Here is a 10,126-nt window from a genome sequence, read left to right as displayed (position 1 = left end):
GAATCCAATGGACAGAAGATTCTGGTGGACTACAGCCCATAGGGTTGCAAAGAGTTGGACATGACTGAGCAACTAACACTTTCACTTTTTCACCTTTGGCAGCTTGTGTGAAAGTCCTAGCTTCAGTGTTCTTGCCTATAAAAAGAAATAACAACATCTACCTTACAGGGTTAAGGTAAGGATTGAAGTAAAACGCTGAAAGCCCCCAACACAAGTAGACGTTTCATCAAAAGTCTCTAGGATTTTTATCAGAGACCACCTCCATCAGCAGTGCAGATGTGGCCAGTCTGCGCAAAGGCCCTCCCTGGAGTAAACTGCACCCGTGGCACGGGTCAGGACCTGCTTGACGTTCTGCGTCAGGACGATCCCCTGAAGGAGAAAATGGCACCCACTCCACTCTTCTTGCCTGGAAAATCCCATGGACAGAGGAGCCTGGTGGGCTACAGTCCATGGGGTCACAAAGAGGTGGACACGATTGAGCATGCATGCATGCATGTGCGTGCATGCACACACACGCACAGCTGCACTCTGGTAAATTGTCAGCCCCATGAGACCTGTGCATTTTTTTTTCTACTTTGTCGACTGATTCACTCCCTGAAAACTAAACAGTGACTAATCCACAATGGTCAAAAGATATGTGTGGGTGACAAGCCTACTGTCCCCATCTAAAGCACCTTTCACTCCGCTGTATATTGCTTCTATATAAAGCTTTCTTCATTTAAAAAGGAAGAATGCTGGGGCTTCCCTGGTGGTCCAGTGGTTAAGAATCTGCCTGCTAACGCAGCAGACACAGGCTTGATTCCTGGTCAGGGAACTGAGATTGCACATGTCATAGGGCAACTAAGCCCGTGCATCACAACCTGTAAGCCACAACGGGAGATCCTGCATGCTGCAACTAAGCCCAGGTACAACTAAATGAATGTTTTTTAAAAAAGAAGAATGGTGGAATTATTGAATTATAGTATCTTAGTTCTCATTTCTAGGAAAAACCAACTCACTGGAAAAGACCCTGATGCAGGGAAAGATTGAAGGCAAAAGGAGAAGGGGGTGGCTGAGCATGAGATGATTAGACAGCATCACCGACTCAATGGACAGGAATCTGAGCCAACTATTGGTGATAATGGAGGACAGAGGAGCCTGGGGCTGTATCCATGGGGTTGCAAAGAGTCAGACAGGACTTAGCAATGGAATATCAACAGCAAAAGCACTCACTTTATTTTGCAAATGAGGAACCAACTGAGGCCCAGAGAGAGGTTGATATACTCTGTGAAGAGCAGGCTAAGCAATGAAGATTTCACAGCCTTAAGGAGATTCCCATAGAACAGATCACTCCTATACACCATGTCTGGGATGCTTTCCCTTTAACCAAAGCCCCGAGCAGTGAATTTTCATAGTCATTCAGTCATGAAAGCAGGCTTGCCCACTGGCGTTCTTTCTTTGCCCTCAAGTCATGTTGCCTTTCAGGTCTTCTATGTTCTCTTATACTTTATATAAATGAGGGAATTGGAGAAGGTTTTGTCTTCACAAGGCTTACTGGAGAACATGGTTCTTCCATCCTTATGTAAGTGTGTATGTATGTGTGCACCAAGTCGCTTCAGTCATGTCTGACTGTGCGATCCCATGGAGTGTAACCCACCAGGCTCCTCTGTCCATGGGATTTCCCAAGCAAGCATACTGGAGTGGGTTGTCATTTCCTCCTTCAAGGGATCTTGCCCATGCAGGGATCAAACCCTAGTCTCCTGCGTCTCCTGCATTAGCAGGTGGATTCTTTACCACTAGTGCCACCTGGGAAGCCCCTTGCATCCTTATATTCCTACTCAAAATATAGCACCTCTGTCGTAACATCTATTTTATACACCAGATTCTAGGTAAGATTTGTTTAGGGTTAAAGACAGTTTCTCCAGCTCAGCAGCACTTGCCCAGACGACCTTGAGGCTCCCTTCCCTCCTGTTCCCCTTGGGAACAGAAAGAACAAAGTCAATTCCATGAGGAGCCACTGGATTCTGACTGCAGCCCTCCACAACTTCCCCTTCCCAAGGGATGAGGGTCTCAACAGAGGAGGCCAGAGGAGGGGGAGGTGGAGGAGGGGGGTCAGAAGGAACTATTAATAGAAGGTTGAGAAGAACAAGAAGAGGAAGAAAGTCAACAATTCTACAGGACGGCCAACAGTTTTTGGCCCATGTATTTCTGCATCTGTCACCTTAGTTAATCCTCACAAAAATCCAGGGGTCTAAGTACCAATGGTATTAAAATGAAACAGTGGAGGCGATCAGATGAAGTTACCTCACTGAGTCACCCAGTCTGTCTTAATGTATTCATTCACCTGCTAATAGAGGAGACGCAAATTCCATCCCTGTGTTGGGCAGAACCCTGGAGCAGGAAATGGCAATCCACTCCAGTATTCTCATCTGGAAAATTCCATGGACAGAGCTGCCTATCAGGCTAGAGTCTGTGGGGTTGCAAAGAGTCAAACACAACTGAGAGACTAAACAACAGCAGCCCAAAGAGCAATGGTCAACAGCTCGCATCTCTGAAGTCTGCAAATCCAGGCAGCACTCCTTCCCCAGAGAACTCGGCTTAGGTCTGGAATAGCCAGATCTCTCCAGGTTAATCTCCTCACCCCAGCACCTCATTCATTCTTCTGCTTTGCATCCAGGTAGAGACTGCTCCGTTGCAGACTCAGTCCCTAGCCATGAGGCCAATAAACAGTTAAGTAGCAGGAGACAGCCTCAACTCCTTCTTTGGCATGCAAATAAGGATGACTAGATATTCTGAAACCATGCCAAGTGTTCAGAGCACTGAGCCTCCTCTTTCTGGTTTTGTGACATCTTGGGATCCCCTCCTCCCAACACACCACACTCTACCCTCTCCTAAGACCTGAGGCTTTTCTTAAATTTCCTCCAAATGTCTTCAAATACAAATAGTTTTAATTCACTTTTCACATATATCTATATATATGTTTGCTGGTGTAACTGCACATATTCCTTTTCACATGTAACTACATATGTATATTTTTAAATGTACCTATAGAGGGCTTCCATGATGGCTCAGCGGGTAAAGAACCCGCCTGTTAACGCAGGAGACAGGAGATGACAGTTAGATCCCTGGATTGGGAAGACCCCCTGGAGAAGGAAATGGCAACCCACTCCAGTATTCTTGCCTGGAAAATTCCATGGACAGAGGAGCCTATCGAGCTACAGTCCATAGAGTCGCAATGAGTCAGACACACCTAAGTGACTGAGCATGCATGGAGGTCACATACACCTGGAAAAGTACTTGGGTCTCCCTTGCTTCTCTCTGCCCTGGTACATGAACTTCCCCATTCATCACAGTTTATCCTGTATCCCTCCCCCACTATCAACCCTAAAGAGCCATGCTTCCCCTGGGTAGTAATAATAACAGTACCTACAGCCTACAGAGCACCTGTTCTGTGTTGGGAACTGCACTAGATATTTTATAGATAAGATCTCCTACACTTCCCCCCAAAAGGAGAGTTACTAGTATCTGCCTTATAAGGAAAAACTGAAGTTTATAGATTAAGTGAATGTCTAAGGGCACATGAATACTAAGGGAAAGGATTGATATTCAAACCCAGGACTAGTTTTCCCTAAAGCCCGTCATATTAGCCAGTAACCTGTGGGCCTTGCATCGCGCTCCTCAGGATCTTCCTGTGGATGAACAGGATCTTCATTCACTGAGCACGTGTTTACTGAATGCCTGTTTCCTGCCAGGCACTCTTCTAGGCACGCCAGATCTGGCAGGAGACAAAACCGACAAACACCCAGGCGTTTGTGGAGCTCACACTCCAGTGGGGAAGACTGACAACAAAAACATGAGTGAATCTGCCGCCTTGATACACGTTTCCAAGATGAACAGGGCTGAAACTTACAAAAGGCGAGATTACTTGTCTTTCCATGTAGCCTTCTGGGAAGGCCCCTGCCGGGTGAAAGAGAATGATTTTTTAAAAGGAGGCGGGACACAGGCAAATTGGCAGGCAAGCTGGGGGTCTCCAACAGAGCTTGACAAAACCAAGCCAGTCAACAGCTTCTTGCCTTGTGGGAGGGGAAGAGGAAAACATTTGTAAAGTCTGGACTTTTAACCAAGCCAAGATATGCGTGCCCAGTCATGTTCGATGCTTTGCAGCCCCATGGAATGTAGCCCGCCAGGCTCCTCTGTCCATGGCATTTCCCAGGCACTGGAGTGGGTGGCCATTCCCTTCTCCAGGCAATCTTCCCACCCAAGGATCAAACCCACGTCTCTTATATCTCCCGCATTGGCAGGAAGGTTCTTTACCACTAGCGCCACCTAGGAAGCCCGTGTCATTTTTACATTCAGTCAAAAGCTATTCAAAATGCAAATACTGTAAGAGTCTTTCCACAATGCCCTCACAGAATTTGGCCACAGAAGCTGTATAAACAATCTTTAGTCTTCTCTGCCAGGGCATCTTCCCAACTCAGGGATCGAACCCATGTCTCCTGCGTCATAGGCAGATTCTTTACTGCTGAGTCACCAGGGAAGCCCTGGGGAATCTGCCTGCTACTGCTACTGCTAAGCCACTTCACTCGTGTCCGACTCTGTGCGACCCCATCCCTGGGATTCTCCAGGCAAGAGCACTGGAGTGGGTTGCCATTTCCTTCTCCAGTGCATAAAGGTGAAAAGTGAAAGTGAAGTCGCTCAGTCATGTCCGACTCTTCGCAACCCCATGGACTGTAGCCTACCAGGCTCCTCCATCCATGGGATTTTCCAGGTAAGAATACTGGAGTGGGGTGCCATTGCCTTCTCTGGGGGAATCTGCCTAAGTCAACACAAATCTTTTAACATTTTTAAAATCTTTATTGAATCTGTTACAATATTGCTTCTATTTCATGTTTTGGCTTTTTAAGCTGTGAGGCTTGTGGGATCTTAGTGGATCGAATCCACTCTCCCTGCATTGGAAGGCAAAATCTTAACCACTACATTGCCAGAGAAGTCCCCTCAACAAAATCTTGAATGGGGAGAAAGAATTTAAATCCTCACCTCCGAAATCCCAACCTCTTTTCCACTACAAAGAGCTTCCAAACTTTTACTGAGGAAGCAGTGTACCATCTATTTAGAGATTTCTTTAGTTTGACTTGTTGGCAGCATATTCATGGTTATAAATTGAAAGGAGAGACAAAGAAAAGGAATAACATGAAATAGCAGGTTTTTACTGCATAAGTCCTATGATGGCATACAAAATTAGGGAATAATGCTATGGAAAAAAGGTATACTGCCATAAAAATAATAAATACAACATTGGTGTTTCTTACTGTGCTAATAGATAAAAGATAAGGGACATTCCTTCAGAATACTGGAACTAAACATTTTTAATAATAATTTTTAAATTATCACCAACATTCAGTCTGATTACAGCTCTGTGTTCCCTAGAATTCTCCTTTAGCTTGTTGCATGAAAATGGATAATTTGAACTCACTATTCTCTTCTAGCCTGTTCATCGGTGTGCCATGTCCTGAAAGGGTAAATTAAAAAAAAATTATTTATGTACAAAAATAGTGGCATCAAAAGTAAAAGAAACAATGTCCAAAGAAGGGGAACAAAAAACAAACAATGAATTTCAAACCAGCAACAGCAAATCCCAAACAAGAGCTTTTGTGAGCGGATCACCTGGATCAGAGAGAAGCGTTCCCCCCTGCAATTCTCACTTCGACCAGGAGGGGGTGCTACAAACCTTCAAGGTTGCCCACCCAGCTGTTGCTCAAACCATCCCTTTCCTTTCAGAGGCAAAGCCACTGGCTGGAAGTAAAGAAGACAGTGTGGGTGTGTCAGGAACTGGCCTGAAGCTAGCTGACTCCCCAGCACCCTGAACAATGACACCAAGGTGGAGATGTTCATAAGAGCTGCTCCAATCTTCCACGAGGCCAGTTTGACACTACACCAAACCCCAACTTCACAGTTGGTTCATTCAACACACAAATAACAGAAATGACAAAGTCAAGCTCTAACTTTTCCAACTAAGTATTCTAAAGATGGCGTGAACTGAGAATCATGGCGACAAGAGGAAAATCTAAGTATCTATCTGAGTGTGTCAGGGTTAAAATAAGTTTTCCCTATGTCCCCCTTGAAATTAAAACCCAGTGAACCTGGCTCATGAATCTTTTAGTTAATGAACTATTTTGCTAGCAGGAGGTTTAGCCAGAAAAGGACCGAAACTGTTTTAAGTTTTTGAAGTCATCCTCTCACAGCAAAAGGGAAAAGACCCTCTCTCTTAAGAAAAATCTTATAACTGTATGTGGGATACAATTATAACTGGTTTGCTCTAAATTCCGGAGAAGGCAATGGCACCCCACTCCAGTACTCTTGCCTGGAAAATCCCATGGATGGAGGAGCCTGGTGGGCTGCAGTCCATGGGGTCGCGAAGAGTCGGACATGACTGAGCGACTTCCCTTTCACTTTTCACTTTCATGCATTGGAGAAGGCAATGGCAACCCACTCCAGTGTTCTTGCCTGGAGAATCCCAGGGACGGGGGAGCCTGGTGGGCTGCCGTCTATGGGGTCGCACAGAGTCGGACACGACTGAAGCGACTTAGTAGCAGCAGCAGCTCTAAATTCAGTACAATCTTGGCTGTGTATTAAGCAGTTGAACAGTTTTTCTCCGGGTTTTTTTTAACTTTCATAAAATATTAATTTTCCCCCCCTGTAAACATTGTTCCAACCCGCTTGGTTAATGTGATGAGGTGCGTGTGGTCGGGAAAGGAGAGCTGTATTATTACCACCATGCTCTATTTAAGCAGTGCACCACGGTCTTTCAGAAGCAAAGGGCACATTGAAATAAAATCAGCCCAAAAGTGTTCCTCTGTGTTTACATCTCACAATAGCAATCACCACCACCATGCAGGGCGTTTCTCAACAAGGCCTGACTGGCTGAGGTTAACTGCCCAGAGTACAGCTGAAGGCCAGCAATTCTTCCAAGCTACTTATTAACCCCCAGGAAATCTCCTGAACCCTGAGGGTCATTGTTCAATCCTTTATAAGCAGTTTTCCAAGTATTCTGAGTACTTGTTCTTTCCTGAACACCTACAGCCGGCCAGATCGTGTTTGTATAAAGAAACGCTCTTTTTTTTTTCTCTTTAAAAGTGGATTGAATTTCAGGTCACCTTAAAGGCCAGTGGCTCAGGGAACCTTCCCCACAGCACCAGGAGCTCAGCTCAGTGCTGCGATGACCTAGCAGGGTGGGATGGCGGGGGAGGAGTACGGGAGGGATGCTCAAGACGGAGGGGATGTATGCATACATCTGGCTGATTCATTTTGAGGTACCGCAGAAATTAACACACTGTAAAGCGATTATACTTCAATAAAAAGAAAAACAAAAGAATGATCCTCACATGCTTTCAGAGGTATTTAGAGGGCACGTGGGTGCGTGTGTGTGTGTGTGTGTGTGTGTGTGTGTGTGTGTGTGTATGTTCTCAGTCTCTTAGCTCTGTCCAGCTCTTTGAGATCCCATGGATCATAGCCCACCAGGCTCCTCTGTCCACGGGATTTTCCCAGCAAGGATACTGGAGTAAGTTGCCATTTCCTTCTCCAGGGGATCTTCCCAACCCAGGGACTGAACCAGCGTTTCCTCCATCTCCTGCATTGTCAGGTAGATAATTTTACCACTGACCCACCTGGGACTGCCAAGATGGCATGAGATGACCTGTGGCTCATTTCTGGCATGACTATGTTACCCAGAATTGCAGAGTCTTCTATATCCATGAAGTTGCTGTTCTTTGCATAATCGACTCAGGTTGCAGAGTTCACAAAAAACACTACTAAACATAAACAGAATTATTATTGGAGAAATATTTTGCACATGTCCCAAGAGAAGTCAATCTTTTTAGAGAAAAGAAAAAAGACCAGTGGCTCAGAGAAGGTCATTTTCATCACATTTTGGCTTCTGGTTTCTTTTGTTTTTTTTTTTTTTCCCTAAGGACCAAGAGAATGGAGAAGGTAAGGGAAAGAGGGGGAGACAAAGGGAAGGCCGAGGAGCCCAGGGACCAAATTCCTCCTCCTCCCAGGAATCACCCTGTGAAGGACAGGAGAGCAGGGAGGCTGCTGGGGAGGAAGGAAAGGCCCAGAAGAGACGATGCAGGCTACAAGGAGGTCGGAGACAGAGGAGCCACTCTGCCAGCGACACAGCCGGGCCCAGGCCAACCAGAGACCACAGCTCAACCCAGAGACCGAAGACAACACTGCTGATCTCTTTCTGCAAAACCAAGAGACTCTATCCATGCCAGAGAGTCCCATGCATGTGTGTTTTAATATTGCAAGAAATTGAAGAGTATAGACTAACTTGCCAATTTATGACAATAAATAGAATTAAAATTTTGGTCTGCCTTGCCAATAAAAATTTTATATTTCACCTCAACATTTAATATCTTCTAGATCAGGTGTCTGGTATTAAGACATTGTGTAAATAGTGGAGATTATTTTAAAACCACAAATTAATTATAGAGCTGTCCAGTGTTAACTCATTGGGAAGTTTTGCGTGCCCTGTACATTTTGTGTGTCTGTGTGACAGAAAGGAGGGGAGTAAAAGAGAACCACAAGAAAGAGGAGGGAGAAGAAAGAATCTTCTGAGTCAAAGTGACTTCATCTATTCTACGTGTTAGGGTCCCTCCTTCCAAATCATTTTTCTATCACTTATTAGTGCCCATAAGAAAAAAAGAGTGTCAAATGAAAATGAAGCTCTTCTAAACAGATATTGTTAACAATAAGTATATCCCTGAAAGTGAAAGTGAAAGTCACTCAGTCGTATCCGTCTCTTTGCGACCCCATGGTCTACACAGTCCATGGAATTCTCCAGGCCAGAATACTGGAGTGGGTAGCCTCTCCCTTCTCTAGGGGATCTTCCCAACCCAGGGACCAAACCCAGGTCTCCTGCATTGCAGGTGGATTCTTTACCAGCTGAGCCACAAGGGAAGCCCCAAGTATATCCCTATTATGACCTAAAAAAACAATTGGGGTCTCTTCCTAATCATCTAAAATCAAAGACAAAAGGAGATTCCCTTATGGTCCAGTGGTTAAGATTTCATGCTCCCAATGCAGGAGGCCCAGGTTCCATCCCTGGTCAGGGAACCAGATCCCACGTGTTCTAACGAGGACCTGGCACAGCCAAATAAATAAAATAAATATTAAAATCAAAGACAAAAGACTAGATACATAGAAACGATATATACTTTGTTTATAATTTAAAAAATAAAATGATGTGAAGGCTGTCTCAAAGGACCAATAAACTTTCTAAAGTCATATGGCAGAAACATCACTATAGTTTCTTCCTTTAGCTGAGAGAAGAGAGGAAAACTATATTCATAAACACACACATACCAAATTGCCCTACCTTGATGTACTGGAGATCCCTAGCTCCTTTCCAATCTAGTGGTGGGCTTCCCATATACGTTTATGAAACATTATATTAAATCAGTCCAATGCAATTCAGTGAGCAGTGATGGGCATCTGGCTGAAGGAGAATCTCACCCTGGTATTTTTATGAGGAGTATAAGGGGAACTGTGATATCATAAATGCAAAGGAGGTGATGAGCGTTGCCTATTCAACCAGGGTAGGGCTGAAGGAAATTTCTATAAAATGTTTTCTAATTTGACAATGTCTACACAAGCAAGAGACATCACTTTGCTGACAAAGGTCCATATAGAAAGCTATGATATTTTTTTCAGTAGTTATGTACAGATGTGAGAGTTGGACCAAAAAGAAGGCTGAGTGCTGAAGAATTGATGCTTTCAAGTTGTGGTGCTAGAGAAGACTCTTGAGAGTCCTTTGGACAGCAAGGAGATCGAACTACTCAATCCTAAAAGGAAATCAACCTTAAATATTCATTGGAAGGACTAATGGTGAAGCTCCAACACTGGCCATCTGATGTGAACAGCCAACACATTGGAAAAGAGCTTGATGCTGGGAAAGATTGAAGGCAGGAGGAGAAGGGGGCGACAGAGGATGAGGTGGTTGGATAGCATCGCTGACTCAATGGACATGAGTTTGAAGAAACTCCAGGAGATAGTGAAGGACAGGGAAGCCTGGTATGCTGCAGTCTGTGGGATCGCAAACAGTCAGACATGACTTAACGACTGAACCAAAACAACAACGCAAGCAAAA

The 10,126-nt window shown here is 44.8% G+C and overlaps 1 long non-coding RNA gene across 1 annotated transcript; it reads right to left on the bottom strand.

The window, feature by feature from the left end:
- Positions 1-3,613: 3,613 nt before the first annotated feature.
- Positions 3,614-9,459, bottom strand: LOC110125731 (uncharacterized). The gene is made up of 3 exons (XR_002310163.2): positions 9,356-9,459; positions 7,644-7,787; positions 3,614-3,754 (listed from the first exon to the last, which is right to left on the bottom strand). It is a non-coding gene; the product is annotated as an uncharacterized lncRNA (long non-coding RNA).
- Between the last annotated feature and the right edge of the window lie 667 nt (positions 9,460-10,126).

The sequence above is a fragment of the Odocoileus virginianus genome, chromosome 2, assembly GCF_023699985.2.
Source record: "Odocoileus virginianus isolate 20LAN1187 ecotype Illinois chromosome 2, Ovbor_1.2, whole genome shotgun sequence".
NCBI lineage: Eukaryota > Metazoa > Chordata > Mammalia > Artiodactyla > Cervidae > Odocoileus > Odocoileus virginianus.
This window is presented reverse-complemented; position numbering and strand designations above follow the sequence as displayed.